The sequence below is a fragment of the Rhinopithecus roxellana genome, chromosome 10, assembly GCF_007565055.1.
Source record: "Rhinopithecus roxellana isolate Shanxi Qingling chromosome 10, ASM756505v1, whole genome shotgun sequence".
Taxonomy (NCBI): domain Eukaryota; kingdom Metazoa; phylum Chordata; class Mammalia; order Primates; family Cercopithecidae; genus Rhinopithecus; species Rhinopithecus roxellana.
The window spans coordinates 72,000,256-72,015,469 of NC_044558.1; the positions used below are offsets into that span (position 1 = coordinate 72,000,256).

Here is a 15,214-nt window from a genome sequence, read left to right on the forward strand (position 1 = left end):
TATTTTTCAGATTGTTGAAATTTATATAATATAGCTAAAAATGAAGTATTTCTTGACTAAAACCAATGAAGTCGTGAAAGTGTACAGCATATTAAGAAATATATTGTATATTCCATTGCTACAAGGAGAATAAAATATCTAGGAATACAACTTACAAGGGATGTGAAGGATCTCTTCAAGGAGAACTACAAACCACTGCTCAAGGAAATAAGAGAGGACACAAACAAGTGGAAAAACATTCCATGCTCATAGATAGGAAGAATCAATATTGTAAAAATGGCCATACTTCCCAAAGTAATTTATAGATTCAATGCTATCCCCATCAAGCTACCATTGACTTTCTTCACAGAATTAAAAAAACTAATTTAAATTTCATATGGAACCAAAAAAGAGCCTGTATACCCAAGACAATCCTATGGAAAAACAAAACAAAACAAAAAACAAAGCTGGAGCCATCATGCTACCTGACTTCAAACTATACTACAAGGCTACAGTAACCAAAACAGCATGGTACTGATACCAAAACAGAGATACAGACCAGTGGAACAGAACAGAGGCCTCAGAAATAACGCCATGCATCTACAACCGTCTGATCTTTGACAAACCTGACAAAAACAAACACTGGGGAAAAGATTCCCTATTTAATAAATGGTGTTGGGTAACTGGCTGGCTAGCCATATGCAGAAAACTGAAACTGGATCCCTTCCTTACACCTTAGACAAAATTAACTCAAGATGGGTTAAAGACTTAAACATAAGACCTAAAACCATAAAAGCCCTAGAAGAAAACTAGGCAGTATCATTCAGGACATAGATATGGGCAAAGACTGTATGACTAAAACACCAAAGGTAACGGCAAAAAAAGCCAAAATTGACAGATGAGATCTTATTGAACTAAACAGCTTCTGCACAGCAAAATAAACTATCATTAGAGTGAACAGGCAACCTATAGAATTGGAGAAAATTTTTTGCCATCTGTCCATCTGATATCCAGAATATACAAAGAACTTAAATTTATGAGAAAAAAAACATCAAAAAGTGGGCAAAGGATATGAACAGACACTTCTCAAAAGAAGACATTTATGTGGCCAGCAAACATGAAAAACTAATCACTAGTCATTAGAGAAATGCACATCAAACTACGATGAGATACTCTCTTATGCCAGTTAGAATGACAATCATTAAAAAGTCTGGAGACAACAGATGCTGGAGAGGATATGGAGAAAAAGGAACGCTTTTACACTGTTGGTGGGAGTGTAAATTAGTTCAACCATTGTGGAAGACAGTGTGGTGATTCCTCAGGGATCTAGAACCAGAAATACCATTTGACCCAGCAGTCTCATTACTGAGTATATACCTAAAGAATTATAAATCATTCTACTGTAAAGACACATGCACACGTATGTTTATTGCAGCACTGTTCACAAAAGCAAAGACTTGGAACCAACCCAAATGCCCATCAATGATAGACTGGATAAAGAAAATGTGGCGTATATACACCATGGAATACTATGCAGCCATAAAAACGATGAGTTCATGTCCTTTGCAGGGACATAGATGAAACTGGAAACCATCATTCTCAGCAAACTAACACAGGAACAGAAAACCAAACACCACATATTCTCACTCATAAGTGGGAGTTGAACAATGAGAACACATGGACACAGGGAGGGGAACATCACACACTGGGGCCTGTACTGGGGTGGGGGACTAGAGGAGGGATAGCATTAGGAGAATTACTTAATGTAGATGACAGGTTGATGAGTGCAGCAAACCACTGTGGCACGTGTATACCTATGTAACAGACCTACAGGTTCTGCACATGTATCCCAGAACTAAAGTATAATAAAATAAATATATTGTATTCTTCACCTAAATTGTTAGTTTTCTGTTGAATGATTTTTAAAGTTAAGGTAGTTAGGGTAGACATCAAGGGCCTATCAGAAACTAAAATATAAATGCATGCTTACTGGAAAGATATGCAATGAATTAATGCTAGGACTACAGAATTGTGGATGAAACCCAATTCTAGCCTTTAAGGGTTTGAATTGTAGCACAGAAGATAGGTAATATTTGCTAGTGAGTAAATGCAAGGAGTTGAGAATGGATTTTCCAACATAGTTCTAGTTTTTGGAGAAGTCTGTGCCTATATGAAATCAGTTATTGTTGTGGCTATTATTTATTTTACTTCAACATCTGGGATACATGTGGGGAAAGTGCAGGTTTGTTACATAGATATACATGTGCTGTGGTAGTTTGCTGCACCTATCAACCCATCATTTAGGGTTTAAGCCTTGCATGCATTAGGTATTTGTCCTGATGCTCTGCCTCCCCTTGCCCCCCAACTCCCCGACAGGCCCCAGCGTGTGATGTTTCCCTCCCTGTGTCCGTGTATTCTCATTGTTCAACTCCCACTTATGAGTAAGAACATTTGGTGTTTGGTTTTCTGTTTCTGTGTTAATTTGCTGAGAATGATGGTTTCCAGTTTCATCTATGTCTCTGCAAAGGACATGAACTCATCCTTTTTTATGGCTGCCATTATTAATAAAGCACTTTTGGTGGGGTGAGGTGGCTCACACCTGTAATCCCAGCACTTTCTCAGGCTGAGGGAGGAGGATTACTTGAGCCTAGGAGTTCAAGACTAGCCTGGGCAACATAGCGAGACCCCATCTGTACAAATAAATATAAATAAAGCGCTTTTGGTAAAATGTGCTTTAACATCATGGCCAATTTATAGTTTGATTACTGTCTCCCCTAAGAAATTTCAGCCAAATTATGTTCTTTGAAACAGCTGGCATTTCATTGCTGGGTAAAGCCTTTCCTTTATCTATTCATTTGTGTGTGTGTGTGTGTGTGTGTGTGTGTGTGTGTGTGTGTGTGTGTATTTTTAAAAGAAATTGCTGTTTTTAAGATGATAGTTATATAATTGACGTAAAACTTCAGTAGACTGAAACTTCCTGCATAGTATGCTGGCTCTATATGTGACTTTGAAGGAAAGAGGAATAAGCAAAGAAACCTTTCACCCAACTATGATAGTTTTATGAACCTCTGTCAGACAACTCGGGTTTCAGTCTAGGCTTTAATATTAATTCTGTGACTAGATTTTACCTTCCTCACCAATTGCATAGGGTTGTTTGATGAGCAAATTAAAGTGTATATAGGAAAATATTCTGAGCACAGTAAAGCACTGCACAAGTGACAGATAATGAAAGACACAGCTTTTACTGAGTTTCCAACACCAGAAACTACCAACGGTAACAAAAAAAAAAAAAAAAAAAAAAAAAAAGAATTTGGCAGCAATAAATTACAAGCCACCATTTATTCTTTAACAGTAATGGCCACTATTTACTGAGCACTTATTGTGTGTCAGCCACTGTGATAATGGCTTTACCATTTAATCTTCTCAACAATGAGAATTAAAACCATTTAATCTTCTCAACAATGCTTTTGAAAGAAAAAAAAAATCTGAATATCATGCTGGCGATCATTGCCAATATAACCAATAAAATAGATAACTTATGAAACATATATTAAACTTAATAATGTAACCCTAGTATAAAATTATTTTATTTACAATATAGATGATTCCTGGGATGATTTTTCAAGTATTGAATATATATAAATTTAACGATCCTGCCCTTTTATGTAAGCACACTTGTGAAGTGCTTTACTGTATTGAGAGCGCTTTCCTCTATATCCTTCTATTTGCTCATCAAACCGTCCCCTGTATGGCTGGTGAGGAAGATGGTCCACTAAGTCAGCGAATTAATGTTAGAGCCTAGATTGAAACCTGGGTTGTATGATTACTGGTTGATCTTTTCACTCCTTTGTCTTTAATAAAGAGGTTTATAAAACTATACTAGTTGAATGAAAGGTTTTTTTGCTTATTTCTCTTTCCTTCAAGATTAGATATAGGGCCAACATACTTGGTAGAAAGATTATCATTCTGTGGAATATCAAGTTTTCATTCAAGGATTTGGTGAAACCTTAGTCTTTTTTCCTTTAAGGTATGTTTTCCTTAAATCTTTATAGCTTGGAATAATTACTTATTTAACAAATATTTGTTGAACACCTACAGTTTTTTGTTTATTGGCTTTCATGGTTGTTAAAACTGTACCTTTTGTTACATGAGCTGTGATTTATAATCATGTTTTAAAAGATTGTGTGTGTACTTCATTCTGTAATATTGTTTATTGTGGGAAATTACAGAATTACTGGGAAGTTTAGAGCTAAAAGGAACCTTTGAAGTGTTTCTGGAGTGTTTAGTCACATCCTGAGCCAGACAAGTTTTTATTACTTGAAACCTTAATGATAGACGGATAACGGCATCTTCAGAGGGAAGATCTTGAGAGATTTGAGTAGAGAGGCTTGTATTAAACTTTTGAAATGGACTGAGACTGCTATTGTTTTCAAAACCTTCTTGTTGGGATTTTCAGCGAAGTTTGGAGGATTCTTAATTGTGGAACTTGGGGAACTAACATAATATTTAGCAATCTGCTGGTTGAGGTCTTTTCTATTTGTTGGAACTCATGGCTCTAGCCTCATATCCTCTTGATAGATAAGAAAACAGGCCAGAAGTATTGTGACTTGGGTCAATAGTTGATCAGTGTGAGATTTAGAAATCTGAATTTCCAGTCCCTTAAAAAAAATTTTTTTTAAGAGACAGAGTCTTGCTCTGTCACCCAGGCCAGAGTGTAGTGGTACGATCATAGCTTACTGTAACTTCAAACTCCTGGGCTCAAGCCTCAGCCTCCCAAGTAGCTAGGACTACAGGCATGCTCCATCACACCCAGGTAATTTTAAAATTTTTTGTAGAGATGAGGTGTTGCTATGTTGCCCAGCCTGGTCTCAAACTTTGCCTCAAGCACCCCTCCTGCCTCAGCCTCCCAAAGTATTGAGATTACAGGTGTGAGCCACCATGCCCGGCCTCCAGTCCCTTTTTATAACCTTGCTGTGGTAGCATTTAATTAAATTTGCTAGCAAGTAATTTCTTAAGGATTTCTTCTTCTTATTTTCCCTATACCTAAATCTGGTGGTATACCTCTTGACAGTTTCTAACATTAGACCTACTACTTATAAATAATATAAGAACTTAAAAACAACCACTAAATGTTAAAAATCTAGGCTAATTGTATGGTGAATAAAGAATAAAATGACTTTTTTCCTATATTTACTAATATTTTTGAAGTACAGATGTTAACAAACTTAATTTTTATGTCTTTTATAACAACTTTTATTTTGCTGTATATCCTCACTTCTTTGATACCATAGTGTTTCTCAGGAGAAATGCCAGTAAGTATATTTCTCTCTTTTATTTGTGATACAAATATTAAGAATCACTGATAGTAATATAATCACTTTGATTATATGTGAATGTGTGAATGACTGGGTGTGTGTGTATGTATGGTGTAAAGTTTGTATAGCTCCCTGACAATTTTTAGACATATGAATTAAACCATTTCGTCTTTACATGTTTTATAGTCTGATCAGGGTTCCTTTGCACAACATTATACTTTAGTTTTATAGAATATACTAGGGACAGTCAACCCAGAATGGCAGCAAGTAGATGATTTTTATGCCAGGGAGGTAGTTGCTCAACAGGTAAAGCTCTCGGTGCATTCGTGGAATAGGCAAAGTGATTTTGGGCTTCTTTCTTCTTTGTTCCATCCATTTTTGCTATTTATCTTTTGTCCCCCTAGAGCCCCAAGTCTCTGCACTAATATTTATTTCTAGCCTACCTTCTAAAATGTTATGATTGCTTCATTTTTTATTTACTTCACCAACAGTTCTTCCTTTACTAGAATATCTTTTATGTTTTATGTAAGTCTGAATAAAGTAATTTTTCTAAATGCTAATGTAAAGAATCTGGGTTGTGGGGGGGATGGAATTTTATTTTTTCCTTAAGATAATAATTCTTTTTCTCGTGATTATTGAAGTATTATGTATACATTGAAGATTTAAGGAGGTATAAGGAAGAAGATAGTAATGATTATCTTCATATTATCATTCCAGTCAGAAGTTAGCTACTTCTAAAATGTTGTGTTTCCACTCTGTAGTTTTGCATAGATATTAGCATTTAAAAGTGAAACTTGAGGTATCTCTCATTGGAAGAATGGGAAAAAAGTAGACTTTTTACCATTTTAGGGCCCTCTCATGACCATTCTCACCTCATCTTGGTCCTCTAAGTCTCTGAGAAGTCCTCCAGTCTCTGAGAAGGCTCCAGTTTGTTTTGTCTTATTTAATTGAGCAGTTCTGAGTCTTATTTTTACCAGGGAACTTTGTTTTTCAATTTTAATATAGATTATGTGGAGATGTGCTGTTATGTAGGAGTTTGCTATCAGAGTGTGGTCCATAGACCAGTGGCGTTAGCATCACCTGGGAGCTTGTTAGAAACGTACAATCTCAGGCCTCACTGAGGACTTACTGAATCAGAACCTGCACTTTAATAGGATCTTTAGGTTATTTATATGCACATTAAAGTTTGAGAAACACTGCTCTCTTTTTTCCAGATAAGATAACGAGGTGGACAGGGGTCTGAGGTTTTCATCCCACTTAGAGCTGCGTTTTCCAAAGAGCTTTTCCCACACGTTTTTGTGTGTGCAGGCAGGGTTGTATGTATAGGTATGTGCCTGGGCATGCATATGTGTACAGGAATGTGGGTATGTGGGCATCTCTCTGTGTCTGTATCTCTGGTCCCCCTTTCTGTTTAGCAGATACTTCTCTGAATGAGCTTAATGAACTCTCATATCCAAAAATGCTTTCTCTGTTATACCTCCTATCTCTTACCGCTGCTCCCAATATCCGTACACAGCTGTACATTCCTTCAACCAGCTCATCGAAGGACATCTTTGGGAAGCCTCCTGTGAAAGAGCGGGCTTCAGGAAATAAGAGGGTAAAGAGGAGAGAGGTTTGCCTGTTAGAATCAAGTAACAAGCTTTTTGGGGTAGGAGAGACCTGACTTACCCTCAGGAGGGCCCAGTGGTTTCAAATTGTGTTGACTGGATCCCTATGGTTTCATGGAATTGGCTCAGTGGGAGCAAGCAAGTGGGGCTCTGTGGTTGCCCACTTCACTTCATCCAGATCATTTATACTATTATATATTTTATTAGGATTTCTCTTAATTTTTATTTTATGTGTTTGGCAAAACATTTTTTTGTGGAAAATCACTGCCCTGTTTTACCACTCAAATTCTGTTCATCTCAGGCTAGGTTAATTGTGACTGGACTACCTACCCTCACATTTCAAAAAGAAGAGCTATTAGTGAGTTTTGTAGGGTGGCAGGAGAGATTTGAAGCTTTCTTTCTTGAAAGCCCTTTCTCTTTCCCTCCTTCCCTATATCTTTCCTTTTCTCCCCCTACTCATCTTCTTAGACACATTTGTTCTGTTTAAGGACCAAAATTAGTAAGGCTCAGAGCTGCATAATCGACTGATTAAATTAGTAATGAGCACTGTAACTTACAGATGAAACATTTGTTAAATTCATAATGCTGTCAAATAATACATTTTGATAACATTTAATAAGATTATTGTGGGAGACAACCATAATCCCAAAAGATACGGTCCTGAATGCCATAATCTCAAATGTTGAAATCCTGAAAAATCAAAATCCTTAAAGTCTAAAATCCCCCAAATCACAATCCTAAAAGGTCAAAATCCCAAAAATGTATTCTTGAAAAAATAATACATTTTTTAAAAGACACATAGATTTTAAAAAGGGGATTTATTTGAGAAACAGATAAAAACAGAACAATTCATAGGTCATTTTACGCAGTAAAATAGGCAATAACATTTTTGCAAGCATAGATACTCAGGTATACTAAACAGTCATGCAGATACAACAGTTAAAAGCAGGCAAACCATATTCATAAGTCAAAAAGGGAAATGTATAAATGCGTATCACTGTGGTTGGTAATTGTGTGCACCCAGCTTTATAACTGCAGTAATCTGAAATACCGTGAAATACCTAAGCCTTGATGAGATCGATAATCATCAGTGTGTGTGTGTATGTGTGTGTTTCCTAGTGGCCTGATGTAGACTGTCACATAAAAATTTGGACCTTACCAGTAAGTTTTAACGTCTAGAACGTACTTTGGTAGTGTAATAGGAGTAAGCAGTATATATAGACTTAAGAATTAAGCAGGTGAAAGCAGAATTTTTTACTGTTTTCCATAGTTAAATAATACATCTGTTTTCAAGGTTGGGATTGTCTGAGCGTGGTCGTGGTTTGTTTTAGGCCACTGTGCCCTTTTATGTATTATGCTGTTTCTTCGGCCCTCCACTTCCCCATCCTCCACAATTTCATGGTCTTTATGATCATTCAGGCTTCATCTCTGAAGGCTAAGCATTCCCTTGTCTCTAGGTCAGAATGAATGTCCTCTCAATTACTCTTAAAGCATTGTGTGCTAAAAGTGATGATGTATTTACACAGTGTATTGAAAATATTTTGTATTTGTTTCTTTCCTTCCTGAGGGCCATACCATTGATCCATTATCACATTTCAGTTTAAATTCCCTCCTTGACATTCATATTCATGTGGTTTTTTGGTCGTAATTAAATATAAGTGATGAAATGAATTTAGCACATTTCTTAGTTATAATAAGGATAATTGTAATAATATTTTAAAAATTCTCAATGCCTATCACAATGCCTTGTGTAGGTACTGATAATACTTAAATGAACTGCAAAAGGCCCTTTATTATATATCTGATTCTGTTGCTGCTTTAAACTGCTTCCACTTCTTGTTTTTTTAAGGAATATTTATGTAATTTCATAATTTTGTGAGTTAGTTGGAATATGTTTAATTATACCCATTTTACTGGATAGAAGAACTTACGTCAGTCTAAGCTACCTGCATGTTCAATTATCAGCAGTTTTAAAAATGTTTTCTTTTACCATCAATATAATGCATGATGGAAACCACAGCCGATAGATTTTATTCTCTCTTGTGTCATGCTTGCTTACTTGCTGAATCTTAACTAGAGGCAGAGAAACCATTTAGTGGTAGCCATTTTGATAGTCTAGGCAAGAGGCACTAATGTCCTGAACAAGGGGAATGCCAGATAGGAGAGAGAAATGAATGTATAGATGTGTTTAGGAGAGATCTGTAGGACTTGATGGTTGATTGGATATGGTTGTGGGAGGGAAGAAGTTGGGTTGTAGTGAAGGGGAGGTATCAAGGATGAATCTCAGGATTCTGGCTTAAGCAGTTGGTGTGTGTTCTCACTGAGATAGCAAATAGGAAGACAGGTTTAGGGGAAGGTAATAGTTTACCTATAGATTTGTTGAATTTGGGGTGCCTGGGGAAAATCTGAGAGGGAAGATCTGTGAAGCAGTTTGGATATGTTGGGTAAGGCTTAGGAAGGAGGAAAGGGCTATAAATACATATTTGATAGTCATTAGTACACATGATTTGAGTTGAAGCTGTAGGAGCGAATAAGACAGATGAGGGAGGGAATAGATTGCATACCATGAGAAAAGAGACCTAGGAGAGACTTTTGAGGAACATCTTTATTTTTTTACAGTGATAGGAGAAGAGCATCCCACAAAGAAGAAGAAAGAAATGGAGAAGGAAAAGAAAATCAATAGGGAGTAAGAAACCCGGGAGAAGTGTAACAATACAGAAACAGAAGGAAGAGGATATTTTCAAAAAGAGGGGGTGTGTTCAGCCATGTCCAATGGCTTTTACTTTCATCAGACAGAATCTTAATTTTTCTCTCAATTTCCATGTAATATTTGTTTTAGTAAGTCTGGCATTTAGATTTGTATTTTTAAGTTGTAACAAGATAATAATTCTGCATAGTGCTTGTCCTCAGCTTTTCATGTTACAATAATTCTGATTTATATTTATAGGCTAAATAAAGCAGGTTAATATTGGTAGATAGGAAGATGAGTAAAATTATGTTAGTAATAACTTTGTTTCCCAAGGATATAATTATCTAGTAATATCTATCTTTAAGTCTATGCTTCTAATGATGACTTTAGATTATAGCTACAATATGTGATAGAATTAACAACAACAAAAATCCCAAAATTTTGGGTCCTTCTTGGTGTCAGGAATTTAAGTGGTAAGTAAATGTACAGTAACTTTATTTATTTTTTGAGAGGGAATCTCGCTCTGTTGCCTAGGCTGCTGGAGTGCAGTGGCATGATCTCGGCTCACTGCAACCTCTGCCTCCTGGTTTCAAGTGATTCTCCTGCTTCAGCCTCCCAAGTAGCTAGGACTACAGGCACCACCATGCCTGGCTAATTTTTTTTTTGGTGTTTTTAGTAGAGACAGGGTTTCGCCGTGTTGGCCAGGCTGTCTTGAACTCCTGACCTCAGGTGATCCGCCCGCCTCAGCCTCCCAAAGTGCTAGGATTACCGGTGTGAGCCACTGCGCCCGGCCACTGTATGGTAGCTTTGAAAACTCCTGGGAGATTGCATACTTAATTGTGAGGGAATATGTGTGGTTTCAAGAAACCTTCATTTTCTGTTTTTAGGAGGAATGAATCATAGCACTCTTTAATGATTGGTTAACCAAGCAAATCATAGAACTTCTTTTAAGACTTCATTTGTTCTATAAAGTAACAGCTATCTGTGAAGTACACTGGATTTTTTTTCTTTTTTTTATTTCAATTTTTTATATATATGAGGTCTCACTATGTTGTCTAGGCTGGTCTCGAACTCCTGGGCTCTTGGGATCCTCCCACCTCAGCCTCCCAAAATGCTGGAATTACAGGTGTTAGCCATTGCACGCAGCCTACAGTGGATTTCATATGATTTACAATGCCTAAAGATTCAGGTTTTAGGAGTGCTGAATAGCAAAGTTATTTAGAACGTAGGCAGAATAAGAAAGGAATACTCTTTCTTATTCTAGAGTCTATAGAATCTAGAAAGACTCTAGAACTAAAAATCAGTGAGTGACTTTTGAATTTCACAAATATTTTAATTAACCATTAAACATTAAAATGCTATTTTGAGGCAGGTGTTGGGCTAGGTAATAGAGTTACAAAGGAGAACAAGACACTTCCTTACCCACATGAAATTTGTTTATTTATTAATTTAATTTGTTTATTTAAGATGGAGGAGTCATGGTCTGTTGCCCAGGCTGCAGTGCATTGGTGCCATCTCAGCTCACTGCAACATCTGCCTCCCAGGTTCAAATTCTCCTGCCTCAGCTTCCTGAGTAGCTGGGACTGCAGGCGCCAGCCACCACACCTGGTTAATTTTTGTATTTTTAGTAGAGAAGGGGTTTTACCATGTTGGCCAGGCTGGTCTCGAACTCTTGACCTCAAATGATCCACCTGCCTCAGCCTCCCAAAGTGCTGGAATTACAGGCGTGAGCCACTGTGCCCGGCCAGCCCTCATGGAATTTAAGTTGCAAACAAAAAATACAAAAAGAAAAAATCATTGCAAACTGTGGTAATGACAGGAATTACTTGAAATAGGTGAAGAGGAGAGGCTTCTGTGAGTGGGTGGCATTTAATCAGAAAGCAGATGGATAAGAGGAGGCTGGGCATGGCGGCTCATACCTGTAATCCCAGCACTTTGAGAGGCTGAGGCCATTGGATCACTTGAGCTCAGGAGTTCGAGACCAGCCTGGGCAATGTGGCAAAACCCTGTCTCTACAAAAAGTACAAAAATTAGCAGGGCATGGTAGCATGCGCCTGGTTTCCCAGCTATTTGGAAGGCTGAGTTAGGAGAATGGCTTGAGCCCAAGAAGGGGAGGTTGCAGTGAGCTGAGATTGTGCCACTGCACTCCAGCCTAGGCAAAAGCCAAACCCTATCTCATCAAAAGGGATAAGAGGAGGTATTTGTGAAAGAGTTATGGTTAATAGCAAGTTGGAAGCCCTTTGGTTAGTTTGTTTTACATTGAGTAGAGACTAGTGATAGTGAGGCAGAGGGTGAGTGGCATCAGATGAAGGTGAACAAGTGAGTAAAATGCCAGATCACAATTTAGTCGTAAATAATGTGACATTGAGATTTTATTGGAAGTGTAACGAGAAGCCATTTAATGAATTTAAGTGTAGAAGTGCTCTGTGGCTTCTGTAAGGAGAATGGACTGGCAGCCTGCGGTAATGTGTAAATAGAAAGACTAGTTGGGCTATTCTTCTAATTAGGTGAAAGATAATGGGGCATTAATATTTTGAGATTAGATAAAAGAGAATGAGTTTGTTCCTTACTGTTACTAATACTTTTATGTTTCCATAAAAAGGTCATTAATATACACACAATGAAGACTTTTTAAGGTATGGCATTTCAGTACTTATGGTTTTATATGTACTTTTAAAATGATAATGAAATTATTAAAGCAGAATGATTTGCATGAATATGTTGAAATGTAAAAGAGGAATTTCTATTTTAAAAAGTTATTTATTCAGTGGAAATAAAAAAGGATGACTTTTCCTAAGAAAGGAAAAGGAGACATTTGGAGCCACTCAAGTTGGCTTGAGACAATTGAAATTTGTGATGTTAGAAAAATTTGTCATTGTTTTATAAAATCAGTTTTATACAGAAATTATTCACTTTAGAGATGGCAATTAAGAATTGACTTGAAAAGTAATATAAGGCTTCAAAATCTGGTCAGATTAATTTAAATAATATAATAGAATTTTGTTCTTTTTCCCACCTTTTCTCTCAGAAGCCTGCAGTAATCTTAGGGCTCAACTGAGGAAGGATCCATTTGCAAGCTCACTCATGTGGTTGTCAGCAGACCTTAGAACACCTGCTTCCACATTAACTCACAGGTCTGTTGTCAGGCCTCAGGCATCTGGCTGTTGGCCAAAGACATCAGTTTATTGCTATGTGGGCTTGTCTTTTCTATAGGCTCAGAACGTGACAGCTTGTTCGCCCCAAAGCAAGATATCTGAACAGTGAGAGAAAGGCCCGCCTTGGACTCCCAGAGTGCTGGGATTACAGGCCTGAGCCACAGTGCCAAGCCTCTTAATGACATCTTTTATATTAGCTTATACCATTAGAATAAAATATTTGCATTATTGCTCCTTGATCTGTTTTATCACTATAAACATGTAAGACCATTGTGCTATGTACTTACTCCAGTGACTAGGAGTCTATAACTAGAAAAGTTACTTAGATGACCCTTTTCTGATATTTATTCCAATTAGAAATGGAGGTCTGTGTAGTACCCCTGTTTGAATGGGTCATTTAAAAGTGAATGAATTTATTACTGTTATACTTAATTCAAATTTATAGAAAAATGCTTGCATTTACCCAAGGCAATTGGTATCTTAAATTTAAGTAAGAATCTAGCACAGATCTTGACAATCTTGACAGGTGTGTTGTCAGCCCTAACAAATACAAATATGACCTCATAACAGGATTGAAATATAAGATTTTCATTAGAATTACATTTTGAATTTGATTTTGTAGAATGATTTTACAGACCATTTTATCCTTTTTTTTTGTTTTTGTTTTCTTTCATTTATTCAGTGGTCAGTTAGTTACCAGACTATTCTTAAAGGAAAAGCTATACACTTTCTTTGTTTCCATAGAATGAAGAATCATGAAATCATAAGTTTCTTGAAGGAAGGAGGTGATTATTTAGAAGCATGATGGTAAAGGGTATTAAAATGTATCTGTAGCTAGTACCTGCTAGTGTAGTTACTAGTGTTAGAAGTCATCACTGCTGTGGCACCTTAAAATGAATATGATGAATTTATATTGATTAATATGTATTCAGTTAAAGGTAATATAATATCTTCATATGAGCTTGAAGAAATTTCTTTTGGAGGGATTTTTTTCTTTTGAATAGAAATAGTTTTTATTTCAATGATGGCCATTTTTAGGCAATTATTTTAAAAGTTTCTTTAAAAATTTGCTATATTTCTTTTGTACAAGTATTTAAAATTAACATTATTAATATCAATGATTGGCATACATTTATGTGTTTGTGGTTGGTGTGTTAATAGGTGACTCATGGTTAAAGACTTTTATTTTTGAGATGAAATCTTGCTGTGTTTCCCAAGCACAATCTTGGCTAACTGCAACCTCCGCCTCCTGGGTTCAAGCTATTCTCCTGCCTGAGCCTCCTGAGTAGCTGGGATTTTAGGCACCTGCCACTATGCCTGGCCAATTTTTATATTTTTAGTAGAGATGGGGTTTCACCATGTTAGTCAGGGTGGTCTTGAACTCCTAACCTCAGGTGATCCGCTCACCTCGGCCTCCCAAAGTGCTGGGATCACAGGCGTGAGCCACCGTGCCCAGCTGACTTTTTTTTTTTTTTTTTTTTGGAGACAGAGTCTCCCTCTGTTGCCCAGGCTGGAGTGCAATGACATGACTTGGCTCGTTGCAACCTCCACGTCCTGAGTTCAAGCAATTCTTCTGTCTCAGCCTCCCGAGTAGCTGGGATTACAGGCGCATGCCACCACGCCTGGCTACTTTTTGTATTTCTAGTAGAGATGGGGTTTTACCATGTTGGTCAGGCTGGTCTCGAACTCCCAACCTCAGGTGATCCATCTGCCTTGTCCTCCAAAAGTGCTGGGATTACAGGCATGAGCCACTGCGCCCGGACGACTTTCTTTCTTCTTTTCTTTTTTTTTTGAGACAGAGTCTCGCTCTGTCATCCAGGCTGAAATGCAGTGGCACGATCTCCGCTCACTGCAACCTCTGCTTCCCAGGTTCAAGCAGTTCTCGTGCCTCAGCCACCCAAGTAGCTGGGATTACAGTCGTGCACCACCCTGTCCGTCTAATTTTAGTATTTTCAGTACAGATGAGGTTTTGCCGTATTGGCCAGGTTGGTCTCGAACTCCTGATCTCAGGTGATCTTCTTGCCTCAGCCTCCCAAAGTGCTGGGATTACAGGCATGAGCCACCAGGCCTGGCCTGGTTAAAGATTTGAGTGATAAAATGGGAATTGTATCAATGCATTTTATCGGAATTCTGACATATTGTTAGTCCACCATGGTGGCTTCCATACCAAAAATCTAGTGGATGTTAATGACAATGGCTAGTTAAGAAACGATAGATTTTGACCAACTAATTATTCTTGTACTAATATAAAATATAATGATATTGTTTTAGCAAAATGAAATAGCCTGGTGGCTGATATTTTTGTATATTAAAATATAGCAGCCATATAGTAGACATTTTAAAATGAAACCATTCTAATGATTTTCTTTTCCTTATGTTTCTGATAATGTCAGAAGTTTCCCCTGACATTATATTTAGCAAATTGTTTCCATATTTACTTTGATATATGCATATATAGTTATCTAGTGA

General features: G+C 37.2%; 1 protein-coding gene across 10 annotated transcripts in view; it reads left to right on the top strand.

Annotated features, from left to right (window-relative positions):
• The window catches only part of YAF2 (YY1 associated factor 2), a 79,780-nt gene that overhangs the window by 9,688 nt on the left and 54,878 nt on the right, over positions 1-15,214 (top strand). For 4 of the 10 annotated variants that reach the window (XR_004059695.1, XR_004059694.1, XR_004059698.1 and 1 more), the window contains exons 4-5: positions 9,521-9,654; positions 12,193-12,226. The exons of 4 other annotated variants lie outside the window; for them this stretch is intronic. The gene's annotated coding sequence lies outside the window, so the exon portion shown is untranslated. Of the gene's footprint in view, positions 1-9,520; positions 9,655-12,192; positions 12,227-12,684; positions 12,725-15,214 lie in introns of those variants that run through there. 2 more of the 10 variants (XR_004059696.1, XR_004059701.1) reach the window with 2 other exon arrangements.